Raw genomic sequence first — 23,271 nt, 5'->3', positions numbered from 1 at the left:
AATTGCGTTCAATAATTCAAAGGAATCGCAATAAGAGATAGAGCAATCGTGTCCGTTATCAATGCCAGAATATATTGGCTAGACATCCAAACATAGATCGCTTATAATTAGTAACTTAGGGACGATCTTAGTTTGGTACGTCAGAAACGCGAAGGACTCACCTGCATATTAGCCACAGAAATGAATGAAATCATGCCAAGCACACTTAGGCAATACGAGTTTCGAGGTCTCCTAATAATCTACTACAACGAACCTCTGCTCAGTCACAACTCTACTATAACAATATGTTTCCAGACCGATCTAATTAAATTTGTTTTTTCATAAGATTGTAAAATATTTCGCTAAAAATCTTTTTAAAAAGATAATTATTTTCTTATTCAAATGTACAATACAAAATATAAATTAATTACATATATACGTAAAATAATAATTTCTATAATTAAATATAGTGTCTATAAAATACCTTATTTTCATTGTCTCATATTTCGTAATAAATAAATTTTTTATAAACTTGAAAGTGACAATTGCCTAGTAATTTTTCTAATAACGAAGTAATAAATTTCTTTATTTTTTAGAGCATACATCAATATTAGTAATAAGATTCGTTACCCAAAATTTACAATTACTATTTATATTCGGTTATGTTTGAGCCGAATTCCGCGGTGCTAAACTTGGCGCGGTTTGATGCAATCTGCTCCATTAGCCCCGATATCCCTTTTCAATGTGATGATGAAAGCTTAAAACAAATTTGTTATCAAAATCAACAATTTTTTTATGCAATATATGCTTAGCTTTCTGTAAACATAAAGATACTTACAAATTACGCAGAGATCTTTAAACAGCTCCATAATATCGATAATATCGAAAGAAGAAAGATATTATTATCTATTATATCGCTATGTCTATATACAATACAAATTTTGCCTATGATAAACTTTGTAAACGTATGCAAAATAAAGGTATTAAAATCTATTAGAAATTATTTATTAACAATTTTTTACCTTATATAATATTCTATATTGCGCATCAATTTTCAAAGTTTTAATTTTTAAACTTTTAGAATTAAATGCAAAAATTTTTATATTATCAATAGTCTAAAGCTTCTTTTAAGGTTTCTATATTTCTCTTAAAAATCTGAAATTATCGAAAACGTAAAATATTTACTAACGATATGTGCGAAAAATAAAGTAAATCTGAGATGCAGATGCAGAGATTTTGTACAATTAATATAAAAAATACAATTAATGTAAAAAAATTCATCTAAAGTCTTTAAGATTATAAAATGCTTGAAATTTATTATTTTTAAATCATTCATTATTGATAATCGACAGGAAGGACAAATGTATCGCTCCAACCTGATATACAATAAGAGACCAACCATGATCATCAAGCAGAAAGCAAGGCTATTTTAAATTTCAAACAACTCGCTGCATTTCTTATAATATGGATTCAAGAAGTAGGAGTATCCGGCCGCGGAAGCGCATCGCAGGAAGCAGTTAAATGCGACGAATGAACTATCCCCGCCTCTCGTTCCTTCTTGAAACATTATGTACTTCTCGAGCGGCAGCTCGTTGCGACTCGACGGGAAAATTGTGAAAAAGTTCAGTGAAAAAAGACGGAAGGGAAACCAATTCCGCCGACTGTTACGTTTGCGTACGTAAAGGATCTTAATTCTCTACGTATATTTAAACTCCTTAAGCCTCTTGGTTTTCTTTATGCACTACCGTCATCGCCGTAGTTGCTATCGTCGTCGTCGTTATCATCGTTGTTATCATCGTTGTTCGTTTTCCACCATTTCTCGCTCTTTCTTGTTTTCTTCTATTCACTTCGCGAGACAAACCCTGGTCCATATAGAGAGAGAGAGAGAAACTTCCGTCCAATCGACGGAAATGAAATGTCGAGGCCGTGGAAGTTCCGGTATATACGCAAGTGTCTGCCTCCGCCTCGTTCCAAGAAAAGCCGGTGCGGCCTGAAGCGCTTCCACTTCCGCCATTTCGATTTATCGGCAGCGAAATACCGTGTCCGTTCGAGCGTATTAAAAAAAAAGGCCATAACGAGAGCGGTCGGATGCTCTTTTTCGCAACAACTGTGATTTTCAGAATTATCGATAAAACGATCGCGCTTCGTTTTCACAAAATAGTTAAGTATCAATCTACTTATTCACGCGGTTTCTATACATACATACATTCATTTGTGAAAGTAATTTCATAACGTATATTTGTTAGTAAAATACGAAAATTATAATTGACATTTTTTTGTAAATCAAAGAAATCTGTCTTGCAATATTAATTTCCGGGGAAGATTATTTTCTTTCTTGAAAAAAGATGTTGCTAAAGATTGTAAAGAAAGTAATGCCAAAAAATATCCGGCAGCAAAAGGGATGAATGTCAAAAAGTTAGGATCGACCGCAATGCATTCTAGAGATTAATTCTTTCGCCCCTATGTTACGAAAGTGAGGTCGCAAATCTCACCGCAAGTTCGAAAGCTGCGGCCCCCGAATAATGCAACAATCGTGTTTCAACGGCCTGTATCTCGCGTCGGTGACCTAACCGCCATCCGTCTCTCTTGCCATATACCGCTTGGAAACACGCAAATGCAGTCAGAGATGTGCATCCCAATGTAACCACCCCTGTGTAGCTTTGAGCCAACTCTGATCCTGCCTTGTGATCGCACGTTCTTATGTACCATTCGTCTCTTCATCCATGTGTACTGATACAAGCCGAGGCCAACATTAACTTCCACATTAACTTCTTTTCCCTTTAATCATTCGTAAGCACATCAATCTCGGAAATTATCAAAGATCATCATCAGAAATTTTAAAGTAAAGCAATTTATTTCTGTATTTAATTTCTGTAATATTATGTATATTTAATTTAGGATAAATTTCTCATCTTCTCTCTTCTTTTTTCAAAGCTATTCTTAAAATTTCATTTTTTAATTAAACACTACGACAATTGATATATTTTATCTTACTTTTTGCAAATTTACATTTCACCTCTTTGTTTCTCAGAGTTAAAAAAAAACGATTCTACCAATCTTCCCCCTTTAATCTTAGAGAGACTACGTCATACGCTTTCCAATATGACGTGCAATCCAATGGTGTCGATATCCGCTTTCCGATCGGCATGAAAATGCCCTCGGAAGTCTAGTTACTTTCGTCCCCTCTCTCCGCTTTTCCTCTCGCCGTTTCCCTTGCACGGCCACAAAGTCACGGTCCACCGCGGATCTAAGCTGGTCAGTGTTTGACCTCGTCGAACCACCTCGCGGCACAGGAAACACACGAAACATTTTCTCGCGACCCAGCCTCCAACTACTCTCTCCCTCACTTCCTGCTTACTTCTGCATTATTCCGTACTTTTTATCAACCATGAAACCTCAAACGTACAAAGGACGTAACCGAGCGAGAAGAAGACGAGAGCAGCTTTGACCTCGCTGCGCGAACCGCAATTCTACGAATATCCCATTCAACATAGTCGTTTGGAAGTACGGTAGGAATAGAATTATGATATACTTTAGAATTTCGTTATAACACGTTATGGGAGAAATACAAATAAATAATACCGAATACATTTAAAGAGAAAAGAAATTTATAATCTGCCCAACTTTCCCCAACGCTTCATCCAAATTCTTGAACAGATATTACGTCCATTTTGATAAAAATTTGATTAAATTTGTTTCTCTCCATCTCTTCTTTTTTTTTTTTTACCGCATCCAGAAAACTCCTGCACCAATAATTCTAGTGGGATTGCATTTCGAGCTCCATACCACTAGAAAGTTTATCTTGGAACTTCTACGCGCGTCACCGGTGCGGAACAAGCCCACGGGCTCGTCAATGAGCTCTTGAAAGTCCAAGCTGCCATTGCTACCCGGACGGAATATATTCGGCGGCAGAATTTTTTAAAGCACTACGGATTATTCGCTTTCGCCCGGAGACTCGAAGTTAATCGGCCAGTTTAATTTTAAAAGTTTTACGCAGTAACTTTCCACAGTGCGTTAATTAAATAACAAAATAGAATATATAATATTATAAAATACGTTAATTGTATATGTACGCCTTCTCTTTAAATTATCAAAAATATCCCTCCCACATATCCATTTCAATAATTATATATATTAATAAAAATGAAATACTATACGTGTTATAAGCAGATCGTCATGATTAAAGCGAATCAAATTATCCTTATAAAGTTTAATGAAATAATTATTAATATACTTGTTGAGTATGGCATAGAAGAAACGTGAATATTACAAGTCCCTATAAATATACTCAAAAATAAATATAGATTATATCGCAATAGAATGTTTTAATTCATAGACATATTAACTCGTATTTTTGGAACTTATCTCTTCCATTTGATATAAAAAATTCAAATTTTAGTAAGCTTGAATTAACAACTTGAAACTATATGATACTATTATTTGGTTCGTATATATTTTCTTTAATTATACTTTAACTTAAAAAGACTATATAGATATTATTATGCATACATAGAAGAAACTGTCATATGATTAATAATAAAATTCTGAATGCAAAAATTTTTAATTATCAACATAAAATATCTTTGCGATTAAGCCTCCAATGAAAATTCTACCAAAGTTCACTTAAAATTAATTGAAAAAGTAGGTCGTGTTAGCGGATAAGGAAAAGGGGCAAGAAAAATTATGTCCTCGAACTCATTCATAACGTTTTAATTATCCGGAGCTGGCTAGCGTAACACCGCCTGCATCCGCGCGAATTTATCAAACGTCATTTTTAATCGGATCAAATGCTACCCTTTTTCGAACGTTTTTTGTTCGCTCGCCATTCTCTCGACCTCGAGTGAAGAACAAAAATCGAGCCGGCCAGTTTGGCCTTCCTCCCCTTCTCTTTCATCTATGCAACCCTTTCTTCCCATTTCGCTTCTATCTCGATTCATCCTTTCTTCTGTGTAGTGTTCGTTGTCGCTTAAACGTCACTCCATACGCCTCGCACATTCGGATATTGTATCGGCCATTGTCACGATATCGAACTCGACGATCCGTACGATGTAAACGGTCCGATAAAAAAGGAACGAGCAGAGGAGAGAGAGAGACGAGAATAAAATCACGGATGAAACGTGCTGCACAAAACGATCGCAAAACGCCAAATCGAACACATATCGACTTTGTGCTCTGTAATTTACCCTTTATATTCAAATCTGTAAATGTAATATATACCATTTTTATACAGACTAATTTTATACAGACTATTGTTACCGTATTTGCTCATATATATATATATATATATATATATATATATATATATTTTTTTTTTCTGACATTTTTTAGTGATAATGCGTTATCCTGACATGTTAATGTCAAATTCTACTATAAAATAATAATTTGCACTCTTTTATAAATATTGCAATAATTATTGCACCAAGCACAATTACAAGCAGAAAATTATAAAATCATTGATAAATTAAGGGATTAATTATAATTATATTTTAATATTATAAAGTATTTTGAAATGGAAAAAATCTATTATTTATTAATTTTAAAAATATTAATATAATTTATATTACATAAATAATAATAAAAAGTAAATAATTTTTAAATTAATACATAATTCTTCATTTAATTTTAATAAAAGTTAATGTTTTATTTAATTAAATGTCAACTTTTCAAAACGGTTTAATTATCACAATATTAAAAAAAAAACAATTACAAAAAAACGTTTTAAATTACAAGAATTTCCTTTTGTTCATATCGCATATATAATGCTTTATGACGCAGATGCTGCGTATTCTGAGAATCGACGTGAAATCGCCGGTAGAAAGAAAATCCGGAATTTCCTGATGCAGTGCAAAACGAAGTCATCTCGCGTCGCACGGCGCGCGAACTCGTGCGGCCGTTTTCCGCAACTTTCCAACTCCTCGCGACTGTCCGACAGCACGCGCATCAGAGAACAACCCGCAGTAGCAGCGCGGGGGAATAGCGGCGCGTGCCGAGAATACCACAGGAAGAAGCATATCTTAGCTCCGTCGTAAGGACCAGCGTGAGCTCGGGAGAAATTTATAAAGGCCTACGTGTTTGCAACCCCCTCCCGCCGTTCTCCGAACAGTTCCGTTCGTGATATCTTACAGCGACGTTTTGTTTCTGAGAGGTAGGAGGGCCCATCCAGAAAACTCCTGGGAGGGAGGGTGAGGGTTCCTAAAGCGTCGCTCGCAGTCGGTTTACAGGGTTCATAAGACGCGACGTGAATTCGTTGCTGCGTCTTTTAGCTGCGATAGAGGGAGAGAGAGGGTTTATTGTGTATGCGCGAGATTCTCTCGCTTGCACTCCCAGGGAATGCTCGTTTATGTCCCTCGTGAAAAACAGCATGCCGCGTTCCGTGAAGGAGGCGTGCTGCTGCAAGTTAGGGAAACGCCTCTCGTCTTAATGTAAAATCGCTTCCGCGATTTTAGATTACATACAAAATACAAATTACAATTGTAAGAATATCCAGGATAATATTAATCATGACATTAATAACACTTAATTTCGTTATTTTTTTTGTTCTCTTCTGATCTCGCCTACTTATAATATAATATTATATATGACAATAATATAATGTATATATAAAGAAAATATTGTTAATCTTATATATATATATATATATATATATATATATATATATATATTGATGATTTATATTTTTTTAGAAAAGCATTTATTCAATATATTCATTCAATCACGAGAGCGTGTATGTTTCATAAACATGTTGTAAAATAATCATGCAAAAGTCACCTTTAATGAAAATTCATTAAAAATATTTGACTACGAAGAGATCAGTCAAAAATTCATATTGACAACAGAATCTAGAATATTGAAAAATTTAGTATCTTAATAATTTAATAATTAAACTACTATAAATACAATATCAGTACATATCTCAGTACCCCAATTAGCGAATGAGAAGATGTCTCATAAATTGCCGACTTCGTAACGATACAAAATTATGGCAAAAATGAGAGAGGTATTAATCGTCCCAGTGCATTCGAGCAAAACGGATCAACGCGCAGCGTGACGTCAGATGAGAGATCCTTCTTTTCTCTGGCTGTCTCTTAAAGTCGATGGCATTCACAGCTCGAAAGAGAAAGAAGGAAAGAAAAAGAGAGAGAGAGAGAGAGAGAGAGAGAGAGAGAGAGAGAGAGAGGTGAACTTAATACGGGTTATAAATCTCCCGCTCTTTCTCATGTAAATACGAATCTAACCGAGAGTCAGTCTGAAACTCTTCCTGCTGCTTGGCAAACCACCCGTCGAATATCTTTCTTCCTAACTCTCGCTGCCTTACTTTGTCCCTCCCTCACTCTCTTTCTCTTTTGCTCGCCATTCACAATCACGCAATTTAACCAAGCATTAAAATGATCCGCAATTCCCCGATCTACTTAACCAATCTCGCTTACGACCATTACGTGGAATACACTTGCACACTCTCGTCCACGTTGGTTTGAAACAACGCATCCGCTGCGTACATTCTCTTTTATTTGAGTTGGAATCGCAACACGGCAAGTCAAATATAAAAAGAGACCATAAGGAAACGATGCACAAGAGAAAGACAATAATCAACGCGGGAGAAAGAAAGAAATTGAAACGTAATTCCGCGTTCCGCAATGTAATCTGAATATTTCTATACCGGTCATTTTTCTCAAAATAAAAGGATGTAGGAAAAAGGAATTCAACAAAAAAATTAAAAAAGGGAACTATCAAAAAATAAATAGGAAAAAGATCGAATACCTTTTTGTACATTTACATATCTTTCTAATATATTATATACATAATTTTATTTCTAATTTGAGAATATAATAACTGTTATCAGATATTATAGAAATTTTGAGAGTTGATAAAAAAAAATTGTTCTCTCATGTGTTCTAATTCGAGGTGAAATATATACACATACATTCGCACGTTCACCTGTAATTTATCCGAAATGAGAAGATATTCGTGTAACATAGACACGAGGAGATATTAAACACGGATATATAACATATATATGGAAACCGTAACCGTAATTAATACACTAATCCGAGAGTAGATCGTGCGATTTTCCCGTTATCGCAGCGGCCAGCGTGGAAGTCCCCGACGACGATATTGAGTTCTCACCGCAAAATATAATACCGGTGCAATCCATTAACATTCACGCGTTATTAAGAGCATCGCATCACATTACCGCAATATCGTTTATATACATATATTTGTCACATGTTCAAAACATGATCAAAGAGGAAATTCAATAATATTAATACTCAGAATAAACTAATTCGAAGAATTAGATTCTTTATATTTCTTTATATTTCTTTCTTTTTATTAAAAAAAAAAAGCTTACAAAACAACCAATAAATTTTATCATTTTGCTAAATAAGTTTTATTTTTCCAAAACCAATAAATTCGAAAAGTGCTTCTATTCTTCAACCAAAAACATTTCCACAAGTCGTTAGATTTACTGCAGATTTATTAAACAAAACACAATCTTGTAAAATAATCCACTTCATAATTTTCAAACCGTTAACGTTTGTGAAATCGTGAGCGACCTTATGTATTTACGAGTTAAACTAAAATGTAATAAACATAATAACGTAATAACAGATAAGGGAAAGTTAGTGGAAAAGTTTTTTGGACAAGACGTATTAAAATATTTTGCGCTTACCTTTTATTCTAACAACAAAAGAAAATTGTATCTTTTATTGAATCTCGGCAAGAAGGATTTTTACTTTTCATTTCCCTAGACGGAACATATCAGGTTTATGCCAGCGATTTTCCTACATACTCATGCCAAGTATTCCCATAAATACGCATCGTTCGAGAAGTCGTCTCCTCCCCATCGCCGCGGAATATTTCTCCACGATTTCGAGGCGTGCGACGAGTATAGAACTGAAATTCGCAGCTATCTGTTATTCTCATCACCGCCCACGTGCTAAGGGCGCCGACACCCGCAAAAAGTCAACTCTTGTCTGGCGACGACTCGTGCCCAACATCGGCGTCCGGTGTCGTCAGGCCAGCGTGAGGTCCGGCGTTCTCACAAACAATGTCCAAATATCAGAGAAGTCTCAAAAATCGAGGGAATAAAGAGAGCACTTCTATGCATTTCCTTCGTAAAATGCGGTTTTTTTTCTTAGAATACGTAGAATATCCTGATGGCTTCCAGAAATGTCGAAAAATAAGGACAGTGACTCGAAAAAGTGGCTCCAGAATATATCCATTTCCTTTCACGGTTTGTCTTTGTATTTGTATCATATAAATAGCAATAATATTTTCCGCGTTCTCATTCGTATTTCTTTAAATCGATGCTAAAGTCGCTCTTTTAGCACTGCTATAATTTTAATTTCAATCCATTGTTGTGTGTGATTGTGAAAATTGAAACAATCTTTCCTTTTCTATATGAATTAAGATAATGCCTCCTTTAAATATCATATGGGCATATAAATATTATTTCTAATATTATATATAGGACACCTCTGACGCGCGCACGCGCGCAAAGAACCGAAAACGTTGGCACAGCGTGCGAGAACAACGTGTCTGTGTAATGAGCTTTGGATCTGTAGATCTGTTGGACGTCATAATTAGAAATCACAGCGTCGCGCGAATGTTAACGGTGCAGCTTACATTTTAGTCGCTGGCACTATCTGAAAAATGGACAGTAATATCTCAGCCAGCCACAATACACGACGAATGTGAGCGGCGATTCGCGTGATCTCGTGCGAGGCGAAGGGAACGAGATAACGTCTCTAAAGGACGGAAGTAAGAGAATTACGACATCCTAAAAATTAACATGTTATAATAAGAGAGGAAAAAACATTGAAAGATGGTTAGATATTTAAAGATAACTTCAAATGTTTCGCTAATCAATTTAATATCGTAAACGATTTATAACATGACGAATCATACTCAGATATCGCTCTCCTCGTTTAAATAAATCATCGCAGATAACAATTGCATTAATCAAAATCTAAAATATTTATCAAACGTATTGTAAATTAATTGTCTAAAATTCTATAAATTTTCTGTTATAAAAAACATTTAATCAATTTTAAACTATGAAAAGTACAATGTTAAAGTCATTATTCAAGAGTAAGCGATGCGCTTTTAAACATTCTTTCTTAGATTTGCATAAAATTTAGAAAAACCGGTATTAAAAGTACGAAACGCTGCCCGTAAACTGTACGTAAATGCGATCAAAATAGTAGCCGGACGGTTTAATCATAGACATGACCCAGTCGACGAGACGCTTTATTTCCGGCTGATCGACGGACGCGGGTCATTAAGATCCGGAGCGAAGCTTGCACATTGTGGATGTGCTGAAGTTTCTAATTATGACGGCCAGCTGGTTAGACACTCGCATCGCTGCATCCGAATTTCTCGGCGTCGCCGCCATTCGGTCACGCCCCATGTGGAACTTCGTGTTTCCTCATCCTGTCAAATGCGTCTCATAAGCGCAGCAGATGAGGGAAGTTCGCTTCTCGAGAACACGCTCCCGAACGTGAGCGCTTAGATAAATTATGGTCGACTGGTTGGAACCAGTCAACTTCGTAAACATTTTCTCTTTTACGATCGATCAGAAAGATATATTATTTCAGAGCATGAAATTTATTGGCTAAATCATCAAAAGCAATTCTTTACAAATCCTTTCCTTCCTGTTCTAAATATTCTTCTTGAATTTGAATGTTTTATGCACTAATGTGCTTTAATTAATGTGCTTTACGCGCGTGCGTGTGTGTGTGTGTGTGTGTGTGTGTGTGTGTGTGTGTGTGTGTGTGTGTGTGTGTGTGTGTGTGTGTGTGTGTGTGTGTTCTTATATATAAATTCAATGTAGGTTTGTATGCGTTTCTCCTCTGTATAATTCATAAATTCTGTATTCTATTAAAATTAAAGACTTATAACTTCATTATATTGAAAATTTCTTGAAATTCGTGAGTGTCGCGTGTATAGCACAACATACTTTATACGAAAAGACAAAAATGTTCACGAGCAATTCAGCCTCAGCTGGAATAAAATTCTAATATCAGGCAATTAAACCACGGGACGCGAGGCAAAATGAACATACGCTCCACGATGTAACTAGCGTCAGCTTGAAATTCTACTAGATTCACGCGTTACCATTCTCAGGGTAACGAGGCGATCGTTTAACGCAGCTTTTTGTGCTCGCAGTATCCGCGCGTAGCGGAGCGTATCCACGGCTACTTGTTGACCGTATTCCTGGGCAGAATACCGGCCGCTGCCAGAATGTCGTCCGGTCGGCCAGGCAGTGAATTATCGTCCGGCTGCACCGGAGGTCTCCCGCTATCTCGCGCGCGAATCTGCGAAATTTATTACCCGTAGCCGCGAATGATACGTAATTATGCCTCTTTGCTTTACCTACCTACGTACCAGCACCCGCGATCGCGACAAAATTACCGGCGAGGATCCCCTTTGTGTGCCGTCCGTGTTCCCGTATTGCTCAGCAATTGCCCGCCGTCCGCTTCACATTTTTTTACCGTCGCGAGAGATATTTATCTCTTCATTCTCCGACTTGTGCAATACCTTCGAAAGGAACGCAAAAAATTTTCATTGTTTTAAAAAGATCAAAGATTGCGGCAGTGAATTATTCGTGAAAGCAGTTTACAAAATAATATGATTAGCAAGAAGAAGAAGAGCGACACAATAGTTTTTAAATTATACACGTTCGAAGGTGAAAAACTTTTACGAGTATCAATGAGCAATAATATTTTTTTCTGTTTATTAATATTAGTTTATTAGAAATTTGATTTAAATTTTGTCCGCTGAACTATTTCATGCTGAGGAAACCTGTCGACAAATGACAACTTACTAAATGCAAGGTAAAGTGGAAAGTACTTTGTACATCTTTCCAGCTAACGAGTCAACACCAGAACGTTCATAATCGCTCCGAAGAAAGCTCAAGAGGGACATTACGGCAATCGATGCCGTTTAAAGTATATCACCTCCAAATCGCACTCCTGGGATTCTCAAGGAGCGCGCGTTCGGTTCTCTTATAAATTTATGCGAGTCTGCCAACGAGCGGGCTGCATCCGGCGTAATTCTGGCGGCGATTTTAAGAACGGTTCGAGCTTCCTGAATTTAACCCGGGATTAAATCGACGCGGGGACTCATTCCTGTACGTTCCTTATCGCACCAGGACCAGGCACGGCGGAACTCGCTCGACTAAAGTGCAATAAAACCAATTAGACGCGGCGCGAGAAATGGGAGCCACCTCCCTCCCGAGTGTGTAAAAGAAGTTCGGGAAGACATGAGCGCGATATAAGAAAGTCGTTTGCCACTGGCAAGACGCCAAATCAATTTAAAAGTTCATACCGCGCGTTGACGCGCTCGGGTGAAAAAGCGCGCGCACGCTAGAGGATGTTTCTAAAAGAAGCGCGAAGAGCCGAACTTTTCACAGACGAGCGCAACCCCATTTTTAAGTTAAAAATTTAAACACAAGTTGATTAACGAGATATCTATAGTTGAGATTCCTCAATTTCTAGAAACTCAAATATAAACGTGATTCGCAAATATACTTGAACAACTATATCTTATTCTAAAGTGGCGGTATATTGTAATATTGGATTTTTTTAAATTGTAAAATACATGTGAGTAGACATGATTGTTTAGCTTCGTTATTATAGATTATAAAGAGAAGAAAATTTAGTTTCACATTTATCCTCCAGGCATTAATCTGTAAAGTTACAATTAATCGCTCATCGAGATTTTGCTGGAAAGAATTCAACTCAAATTTCATTCACAGTAGATTTCTCCTGTTTCACCGTGTTCGAGACAAGTCATTGCAGTCAAGTCAAGACTCATAATTCAGCAAATCGTTATCGCCGATCGAGCGGCGTAATGACAAGCGGAAAAAGCCAGAAATGATAGGCGCAGGAATCGACCGAGCAGAGAAGGCACGGGCCGGAACAATTAAACTCACTTCATAATTTCTCAGTGGCGGGTGCTCGAGCTTAATGAGAAATGCGCGTTCACCCTGAAACGGATCGATCTGCAAAACATGTTCGCGAGGCGAGGCGAAAACGTTGCCCGTTCGCGTGCGAAACGAAGGCAAAAGAGATAGATCGTCAAGCATGGATAGTCTTTCTCCCCCAGTCTTTCTCCCGGACAGAGGAGACAAGCATGTACAAACGATCGTCGACTGTCAAAAGTTGCCGGTGCAGCTTTCGCAACCGGGAGTAGCATCGAGCGTTGCCGATCGGAAAACTTTCCGTTCCGTGTCGGGCGAAACAATTTCGCCGTCCGACATCGCCGAGCTAAATAGCCAGCTTGTTTTCGTCTTTTAATGAGAAAGCGTGTTGGAAGTTGGAAACGCGATGTCATGCTCGCGATCCTCTCTCATTAATTCCGCCAAATGAGTTGTCGAGATCGAAAAGAGTGATCGAATTTGATGTACAATGAAAATGAAGGAGAATTAGCACCACGCGAAAAGGAAAACAAATACCGAGAGTCTACTGAAATCTTTCCCTCGAATAACCAATAACTTCCTAGCCGAAAAGATCTCCTTTAAAAAAGAGGGAAATCAATCGCCTTTAATCAATTGCTAAACACAATTTGTAAGTGATAAATTATGCGCTTTTATTACAATTCACGATCAATATAGAACCGGTAAGAACTCGTTGAACAAAGTTTGAAATTAGCATCGATAGCAACACCGATCAAACATTGCTCGGCTCTTACGGCCGCTAGACGCTAATGACGAATAATTCTCTCAATTCTTCTTTCGAGCGAGACGCGGACGAGATAAAAGCTTCGTTAACCAGTGTTCCAAGCTCAATCGTACTCCCCGAACTTTCCAGGGGATAGGACTTCGCCAACATGCCGACGAGAGTTCCGCGTCATCGATCGTCACGAAAGCAGCAAAGTTTCGAGCATCAAGTTTTAAGTAGCCGCACCGGCTAGTAGACGGCAATCGCGCAACTCCTGACTGCATCCCTGAAGAAAGAAGAATCGCGAGTTGCGAAGATGCGGCCATTGTTCTTGGAGATAATTTACATGGCTATTTTTTTGGCTCGGCTACCGCGACAGTCTTCAGCCGACGAGAGTAAGGAGGAAGACATGTGAGAAAGAAGGGAACAAAATTGGGAGAAAGAAAAACTAGAGAAAAGAAGAAATAGAGTAAAGCGAAGACAGGTAAAGAGGAAGAGAGATGAGACAGAAAGAGAGAATGCACGTGTGTATAAGAGAAAGGTGCTTCGAGATACGAGAAGAGAGATTGCTGAAGGGAGCAAAGTTAGAACAACAAGTCCACCCAGCCAACCAACCAACAAACCAGCGTGCAACCAACCAGACAGCCTCCCCGCCACCTAGTTGATTCGCTAACTGTGCAGCTTGCATGGGGCTAAGTTTACCTTGCAAAACTTTCGCGTGTCGCGAGGAGGTTGTTCACTGTAAAATTCGAATTCGACGTTCCATCATGGCACTATGGTCTTCGACATGGATGCTAAGCACGATACAAGCGCGATACAAGCACAATATAGCATGATGAGCTACTTGCCATCTACGTTGTAATAGTTATTAAGCAGCATAATAATAACAATTTGTTAAATACAGCATCCAGAAACAAATTTGTAATAATAAATTTTGATGAAATAGTTCAAATAATTATTTGTCCAATTAATTGTATAAGAAAATAATTCGTACATAGTTTACATCTAGTTTTAAAATTAGAAATAGAAAAATTAACCTATATCTGATTATTAAATAAAATTGTTAAGGATTAATTTATTTTACGACAAATATTTTCCATTTGAATATAAAGGAGACGAAAATTAATTGTGATTAATCGTGATTAGCATTGACTAATCGAACGGCGAACGCCGTCCGAAAACGAATCTGAGCTGACGCATTCTCAATGGGAAACGATAAGAGAGGACTACCACAAAGGGCCGTTTCCATTGGCGCGCGCAACATCCGTGATAGCATCGGCTTGCAAGTTCCGGCCAAGACCAAGACAACGCCCACCCACACCGGATCGACGCATGCATCGGTGTTGTTGAAGCTCGCGATGCATAGGAGCAGCACAACCACGCAAGCAACACGGTAATAAAGTTTATTGCGAGAATGCATTAGATCGAATACGTTACACATCCAGCGCGCCAGCTGCAGAGGGTGCGAGGTAGGTTGAGTATTCAGGGCCTAATAAACCCAACCCGGTGTACTTGGGAGTTAACGCAACCCGGCTTCAGTTCTAAGCACACGCCAAGCCGCGTGTCTCGCAGCAATCCTACTTCCTTCACCTATCGTCTCCGCCTTCTTCGCCTGGTAGCCTCTTTAAGAGCCTTTGCACTCTGTCGATGTGGATTTAATAAGGACATATTTATTCTTCCATACAATAAATAAATAAATTACAGTAATAAAACTCTGATTTAATCTTGGTCAAATCGAATAAAAAGTTAATTTAGGTCAAAGAATTGTCAATTTTGTGTAGCTTCAAAATTGAATTATTTTCAAATTTTATGAATCGCTAGGGAAAAAAATCTATAAGAAAAGAAATGACAAAACTAAATAAAAAGATAGCAGATTTATTATTAACTATTAACTATTAACTGAAAATGAACTATGTCCAAATAGGCGGTTACACTTTGAAATGCTTACATATTCAAGATTATATCTTGACAACATTTTTAATTATTAAAAGGAAAACGAATATAAATTATTTAGGATTCCGTGTAAAAGTTAAACATTAGAAAATTGCGTATGTGTATTATAATCATTGTAGCTAGTTTCGAAACATTTCCAATATGCTAAACGTACATTATAGTAGGAATAAACATTGTATCTCGTACGTGCATCCTTGGACGTAACGGCAGCCGGTCTGGAGAATTTCGAGAAACGCTCGCGAATCTCGCTAACAAATCGCCGCGAGTCGAAGTCGCAAGTCGAAGTCGCGGCCGGATAAGAGCGGTGTCTATCTCCAAATATAGCGATAACCTCCAAGAAGGGGTGGCACAACCTCCTGATGGTGGATCGGGCGCGACGGCGGATATATCGAGCGGGATTCCCGGCGACACGAGAATTCAAAAGACGGAATTCGCGAGGCGGCAGAGTTCGCGGAGGACGCGGCGGAAAAAGAAATGGGAATGGCGGATATGTGTGAGAAGCACGGAGAGCGCTCGGTGGCGTCGGGGGTAGATGTAGTTAGGTACTATGTCGGGGCATAATAGAATAGATAGCGGATAGGCGGAAGGCCGGGGCCCGTCGCTGCTTCGGGAATACTTTACCGAGCGTATAAACGCTATTTATGGCTGCATAAACCAGCGATAGGGGATATATAATACAGTCACACACCTACGTTCCAACCCTCTCCGCCTCCTAACTCGGGGGGGAGGGGGTCTCTCTCTTTCTCTTCCCACCGTCCCCCCGTTCTCCACGCCGCGCGGCGTATCTACGTGTATCTACGAAGAACGATCGACAACACCTCCTTCCCCTCGCTTCGCTGTTCCACATCCCCGTCGGCCTGCATTGATTTGCATGAGATTTCGACCTGAGTTCCTTCTTATAAATCTACCTCCCCCATCTCCCTCGCCGACCGCGCCGAAAGGAAAGGTATTGACTCCCTTCGGCCTTTCCTTCCTTCTCTCCCTTTCCGCCTCGAAGACGGTGCATACAGAAAATTCGCGTGCCAAGAGGAAATTCGCGAGTCCTTTGGGGCTCGAATCGAGAAACGATCGAGCGATTTTTCGCGCCGCGAAAGAAAGCAATTAGTTAGGAATATAAACGATTCAGATATATCATTCTCCGCGGAGATAAAAAAGAATAGAGTGCGAATCGCGGCATTAAAGAAAGTGAGCGGAGAAACTAAATATAGAACTAATAGAACATGAAATTTGCGAGACACGTAGACCCTATAAGAATTTGAATTTGTAAAACACAGTCTAAATGTAGAGTTTGTAAGATATAGAACTCGTGAAATATAGGCTTTGTGGAATCTAAAATTTCTAAAAGATAGAAGCCATAAACTTGAGAATTTAAACTTGAGAATAAGACGTAAGATGTATGAAACATAAGTAACATGGTAAATAGATTCAACTAAAATTCAAATAAAGATGAAGCATGGGATAAATATTTGTAAAAATAAGCCAAGTATATTCGCAAATATAAATCATTTTAAAAAATCATAAAAAAATTATAAAAAAAAGTTTAAAATTTATCAAGGAAATATATTAGCCTTATATATGAATATGAATTTGGTAATAAGTTCAATTTGCTTGTTTATTTATCGCGAATATAGATTTCTATTTGACAGTTTTAACAACAATGCTTGGATTACTCCAGCATTTGGTTGTCCAACACTTGATAAACCAACTATTAATATGATATCTTAATTCGGGACAAAGGCATTTTGTTAGTCACTGCGAGCGGAGTTTCTTAATTTGGCACTTGACGCGTTTGTAAACTTCCGGCTTCGATTTATTCCTTGAACGAAATTATTCAAAACCACGACTCAGTGCCGATTCAGCGCCATTATAATACCTAATTAGCCGCTCGCGAGACTTGGGGTGCTGATCGACGATTCAGAGACCAGGTTCTCCAGCTTGGCAAACTTGCCCGACGCTGCCGGCTCGCTTTGGTGAATTAATTATTTCGCGTCACGCCTCGCTACGATGTTTATAAAGCGTTAGACGCCATCTTGCCGAGGCAACCTTCCGCTCTTAAATATGCGATTACGCGATCCACGAAGAGCCGCTTGTCCTCTTTGCAACTTTATCATTGTCGTTATATTTATTTTGAAAGATCTAATTATTAATTAATCTTAACAGAAGAAATTTCAAAGATATTTAAACTTACGTGTGCAGTGTATCTCAAACATTTGCTTTTCCTTTGCTTACCTGAAACAAAAATTGCAACATTGACATGTAATGGAGGAAAAAAAATTTTGCTTAACAATTATATATTATATTAATTTATATTGTATCAAATAAATATAAACATTAAACACGCAAAATTATCATATTGTTAAAGAATTTTTAGACTGCAAAATTGTATAATGGTAAACAAGTTAAAATCAATTTTAAAATGCAATACATTTTTAGCTGGATTTGCATCATAAATTTCATATACTTTACTAATAAATTGTAATAAATTGAAATTTTTTTCAAAAAATTCAAGATTATCTTGTAATATAATATCACATCGCGCTGCATAATATCTTGTTCTCTATAATGTTACTCATAAAATTCTACACCATTTTACGGTAAACAAATGAATCTATTTTCTCAGGAAGATTCTCGCGGAAACTGCGGTATGACAAAGTCACGGCCATTGTTCGTTCACACCGTGGCAGCGAGATAAAGGGATGGCGAAGTATAGTCGCCGGAATACCTTTTAATTACGTCGCCGCCATCGCGAGATCTCGCGGAAATATGCGACGGTGAACGTTTTAATCTCGCGGTCACTTAAAAACTCCTCGCATAGATCCCGTCGCTATCTCGACGGGCAGATCAGAGCCGCATTCGCGGAAAGCGGAATAAAACCGCCCTACGAAATTTAATAAGTTCCTTCGACGAGGGTCATAAGTTCTTTGCAAGGGTGGTGGAAACGAGTCCTCTGAGACTTCAGAAGGATGGCTAAAACTAAAGGGCGAGAGAGAGAGAGAGAGAGAGAGAGAGAGAGAGAGGGAGAGAGAGAGAGAGACCCTTTATGTTTGCGTTAGACTGCAATTCACCGCCGGATTGCAGCTTGCCGCAGCAACTGATAAATCTCGAGAGTCAGTATTTCGCAAACGTCACGCTATTATAATCAGCCAAAATCAAGAAATTCAAATTCCATTTTCTCAAGTGATAAACCATAAATTGCATGATATAAAGTATATTATTAAAATAATTAAACAAAATGAAATATATTTTAATACGATAATTAAACAAAACACGTTAAAAAGTTATATAAGCCAATCACGTTAAGTCAACATGAATAGAATTGACTTGGAAACAAAATCTTGTAATTTAAACGTTTAATCGCAAATTAGAATGTAAACCAGCTGTCTTTTCTTATGAAAAGTACATTCAGTTAAACAATAATTAAAACAGTTTTTTAAAGTTTCCCCGTTTTTAATAATGTGAAGATCAAAAGCGATAGCTGGGAAACAAAATATACTTTTTTGTCACTCTCCTGTCTTTATATGATATAAGACGAATAGTTTCGTACATTTATTTGTCCCCTCACAAAATTTTCCCGAAAAACTTCCGCGGAAGTATTCTCCCGAATTCTTCAAAGCTCTCAAAACTTGTTAATGTAATTGTTTCAATTTTATTTTAAGCAAGAGAACTCTCACTAAAAAAAAATAAGAATTAAATAAACTAACAAACAGAATCAGGCACGCGAGAATAAATGTGATAACATGCGATATAAAATCACTATTTCGCCCAGTAATGGTTGCACGTCGTCTGTTTAATCGCTTCTCCGACTCTGAATTCATTCTTAAGCCACGATCTTAAGCGACGATCGTTCCCATTACGGAGATCCGCTTTTAAAACAATTGCCAACACAATGAATGTCAGAGGAAAGAGCGAGAAGTAACTTTGGATTTCGGTATCGTCGCGCGAAAGAATCGCATGGTGTAAATTCTGAAGCGGGACAAAACGCGGTTGGCCATTTCGCAAGAGCGGAACCTAATCCTGCGGAGATACGTGACCGGAATTGCTCTTTGACTTTCCCATAGTGGCTCAAACGGGACCAGCAGCTTAGCATTTTCCTTCCTTCCAATCGTTTTGTCTTCTCTATTTGCACAGCAGAGCGTTCGAGATACTTTTCCATCGCGTTGAATCAAACGGCCAATAAGAACGTTATTATCACATTGGCTTTGTATTCAAAGACAATACGAAAATTCCGTACACGTAAAAATACTATTACTCTATAGAGATATTTTTGTACAATTTATTCCAAATGAAAGATTTAAATCTTATCTAAAGATTTATATCTTTATATCTTATAATCTTAATATCGATCATATTATTAATAATATCTTCTTATTACATTTTCTATTGTTAATACTGTCTATAAAAAGATTTTAATCAGCATAATAAAGAGAATTTCTAAACTTTGCAGGTTCTCTTACTTTTCTCCGTTAATAAACCCCTTTCATAAAAGTTTGATACAGAATTTACGCTTAATTCTTATATTGTAAAATTTCTTTATTTAATTTAGCTCTAATAATTTTCATTTCTTTCATCAGTTAAATATGCTCCGAATTTTCTCACACTCTTCCAAAGAAGACAAGCGAATGCCCCAGTTGCCCAGTTTGAAAATAATATCATACTTCGAAAGAGATACGAAGGATCAAAAATGTCTCTTTATATCTTAGCTTCTATGTAATCCATTTCCGCCTTTCAAAACTTAAAACGAAGTTCAAAGCACAAAGACTCTGTGACGTTCCCGTCATCCAAAATAATTTGAGAACGGAACTCGACGCGCTTAAATTTGGATGACTTCCAACGATATTATCGAAACTGACAGCAATGTTGAGTTAAATTTATGTTTTGCGTGAGTAACATGGCCATTTTAAAAGAAAAATCGCTAATGAGAATATCGTAAATACCTTTATTACAGCAAATATAATTAATCTAAACTTAAAATTATTATTTATAAGTTGCTGTCATCATCATTCTTATATTATTATGTATCCTTCAGGCCATAAATATCGAATAATTTCTCATAATTTATTCGCGTTCAGTAATAAATGAATAATAATTAATAAAATACGTGAATGATAAACTGTGCTCACAACAAGGCATATGCTCGCGAATATTCGTGAACTCACGAAGCTCTGCCGTCCTCCGCCCGCTGATAAATGTATTTTAAATGGGCGTTCGGGTTCCATTAACGTTAAACGCGAGCTACGCTACGCGCCAAAGTCAAGCGGACTAGAGATACTTTCGAGAAATCTTACGATAGCGGCGCAAATCCGGCATAATTCGCTGCTCGGGCGTTAATGGCGTTAGACCTGTCGGGACGATAAGAGCCGCTCTCTGCCTCCTTCGCTTAACTTCGCTCAACAGCTATTCCCATTCATGCCAGTTCCATTAACTTACTATCGAAGAAACGCAATGACGGTGTTAAAAATGCGAGGTATTAAAAATGCTCGCAGACTCATTTCTGGCAGTACATGATATCATAATTCTTCAATTAGTTTCAGTTTCGAAATAAGTTGTCATTATAAATATATCGTTTCGTATATATATTTAATTTTTATATAATAATTTATTTTTTGCAAAATATAGTTCTTTTATAAAAATATTTCCATCGAAAAATGTATTTTCTATTACTACCAGATAAAAAAAATATGAAAATAGTAATAATACAGCAAAACTTGTATCTATACTATATTGTGGAAATATTATTTAAACATTTATAATTCATTTAAATATTTTAATATTTGTAAAAAATAATAATTTTATTTCATATATATTATTTTTCTTTTCTTACAATATTTATCTTACTTTTTTAAGTACTTACTTTCTCCCACTCTTCAAATATCTATATTCTTTCATTTAAAACTTTTTGTTGTTTAAATTTTCTTTTATTCTACCACAGTATATTGTTAAATCCGATATAATAATTATTTGTTGAAAATATTAAGAGTTTCTCTTATCTCAAAATATATTCTATAAATTAAATAGATTTAATACCTAAAATTGATATAATCTTGACATTCCGCAAGAAATCTAACATTATATAGAGTCTATTTGTGATATAGCATACATTAATTTCATATCTTGAAAGATGGCAGAGAGGGGAGGGGTAGAGATAAATAAAAGTGCATAATTTAAAGAGAATCTGATAAAACGTTTTGAATATTAATTTTTGGTATGTTCTGACATTAGGTTTCTCTAATTTCCATTTGGATATACTTCGGCGAGAGGTCGTCGTTCTTGGCTCTGAACCAATCGTCATGTCGTTGCTACCCGAATCGCGATAAGATTTCTGACGACGAACGTGCACCAAAACGCCTGGAGTTATTCTGGACCATCATTCCTCACTTCCGGGTAATGCCAGTGGACAGATTACACCTGTCAACCCGCAATCGTCTTTCATCTATTGAACTTCAACTACAAAAATGCAAAAGATATTTATAATTGTGTGCTTTTAAATTTACCGTTATATTGCACTGGCAAACAAAAAAACCAGAGATTGGAAAAGTGTACTTGAAAAATGTTCTAAATAAAGAAGTTTCTTCTCTCCTTCGTATTTTCAAAGAAAACACTTTTTTAACTGTTATCTCGAATCAAATTAAGATCACTATTACGATAAAATTTCAATGAAAATTCGATCGAACGCTTTTTACCACCAGCATTAAATCTCTTGGTAATTCAGATACAAATTAATACTCCATAAAATAAAAATTAATTCAAGCAAAATAAAGAATAATAATTAATAATCTAAAAAAATAAATTTTAATGAGTAATTTGGAATGTATTAAATTAAACTGGAAAATTTTGATGGCGCATTTGGCAAAATTCCATGTGTCACAAATACATCAGTAAAAATTCCTTCCTCTCCGACACATCTTTACGTTTGTTCTTCCTGTTCGCTCATTCCATTCCCTTCTTCAGTGGTCCCCTAGTTAGGCGGGCACTCTAACTTAGCACTCTGATAAGTGCGCGACTTAATTGCAGTGAACCTGCTGCATCGCTTGAACTCGGTTTCACTTAATACACGAATTCCAGCTTGATTTATTGATGGCCTCCGCCATGAGTATTCTAGGAGCGTCAAGAGAAGGAGATGGAACTCGGTTTATCACGTTGCACTCCAGAATCTCGCTTAAAATACGCTTTTCGGAATAGTTAAGTATAAGTTACACACAAAAGTATTCAAGATACACTATGCAACTCTTATTTAAATCGACGAATGCCAACAGAACTAAATTTACACAAAAACCTTTTAATAAAATCTTTAATTAAAATACATATCAACCACGAAGAATTATAATTTGTAAATTTATAAATTTGTAAATTTTTCATAAGAAATAAAATAAAATATAATATAAATAACACATTGATAATGATAACATACATGATATTTTCTTTTAAACTAAGCTTTTGAGATTTATTTAAATAATTCCATTTAAATAGAAAAGCTGTTTATGTTATATACATATAATAAAATTAAAATTGATTCGAAATATTATTACGCAGTTACAATAAATTTATGTCTAACTTTCTAAATAAAAATTGATATCACCATTTCACAGTCAGCTTTCTAAGTCTTATAATTTTGCAATTTAACTTTTCTATCTTTCAACAGTGAAAATCTTGAGAAGAGAACAAGGATCCCTCTTTCTCC

At 36.7% G+C, this 23,271-nt stretch overlaps 1 protein-coding gene and 1 long non-coding RNA gene across 7 annotated transcripts in view; one reads left to right on the top strand and one right to left on the bottom strand.

Annotated features, from left to right (window-relative positions):
- Positions 1-23,271, bottom strand: part of Rbp6 (RNA-binding protein 6) — a 596,225-nt gene that overhangs the window by 378,677 nt on the left and 194,277 nt on the right. The window contains exon 1 of one of the 6 annotated variants that reach the window (XM_089079355.1): positions 17,782-17,802. The exons of the other annotated variants lie outside the window; for them this stretch is intronic. The gene's annotated coding sequence lies outside the window, so the exon portion shown is untranslated. Of the gene's footprint in view, positions 1-17,781; positions 17,803-23,271 lie in introns of those variants that run through there. 6 annotated transcript variants of the gene reach the window in all.
- Positions 8,404-22,331, top strand: LOC148936106 (uncharacterized). The gene is made up of 2 exons (XR_016139810.1): positions 8,404-15,033; positions 21,813-22,331. It is a non-coding gene; the product is annotated as an uncharacterized LOC148936106 (long non-coding RNA).

Source organism: Pogonomyrmex barbatus, unplaced genomic scaffold, assembly GCF_055798465.1.
Source record: "Pogonomyrmex barbatus isolate J1 unplaced genomic scaffold, ASM5579846v1 scaffold3, whole genome shotgun sequence".
Lineage (NCBI taxonomy): Eukaryota > Metazoa > Arthropoda > Insecta > Hymenoptera > Formicidae > Pogonomyrmex > Pogonomyrmex barbatus.
This window is presented reverse-complemented; position numbering and strand designations above follow the sequence as displayed.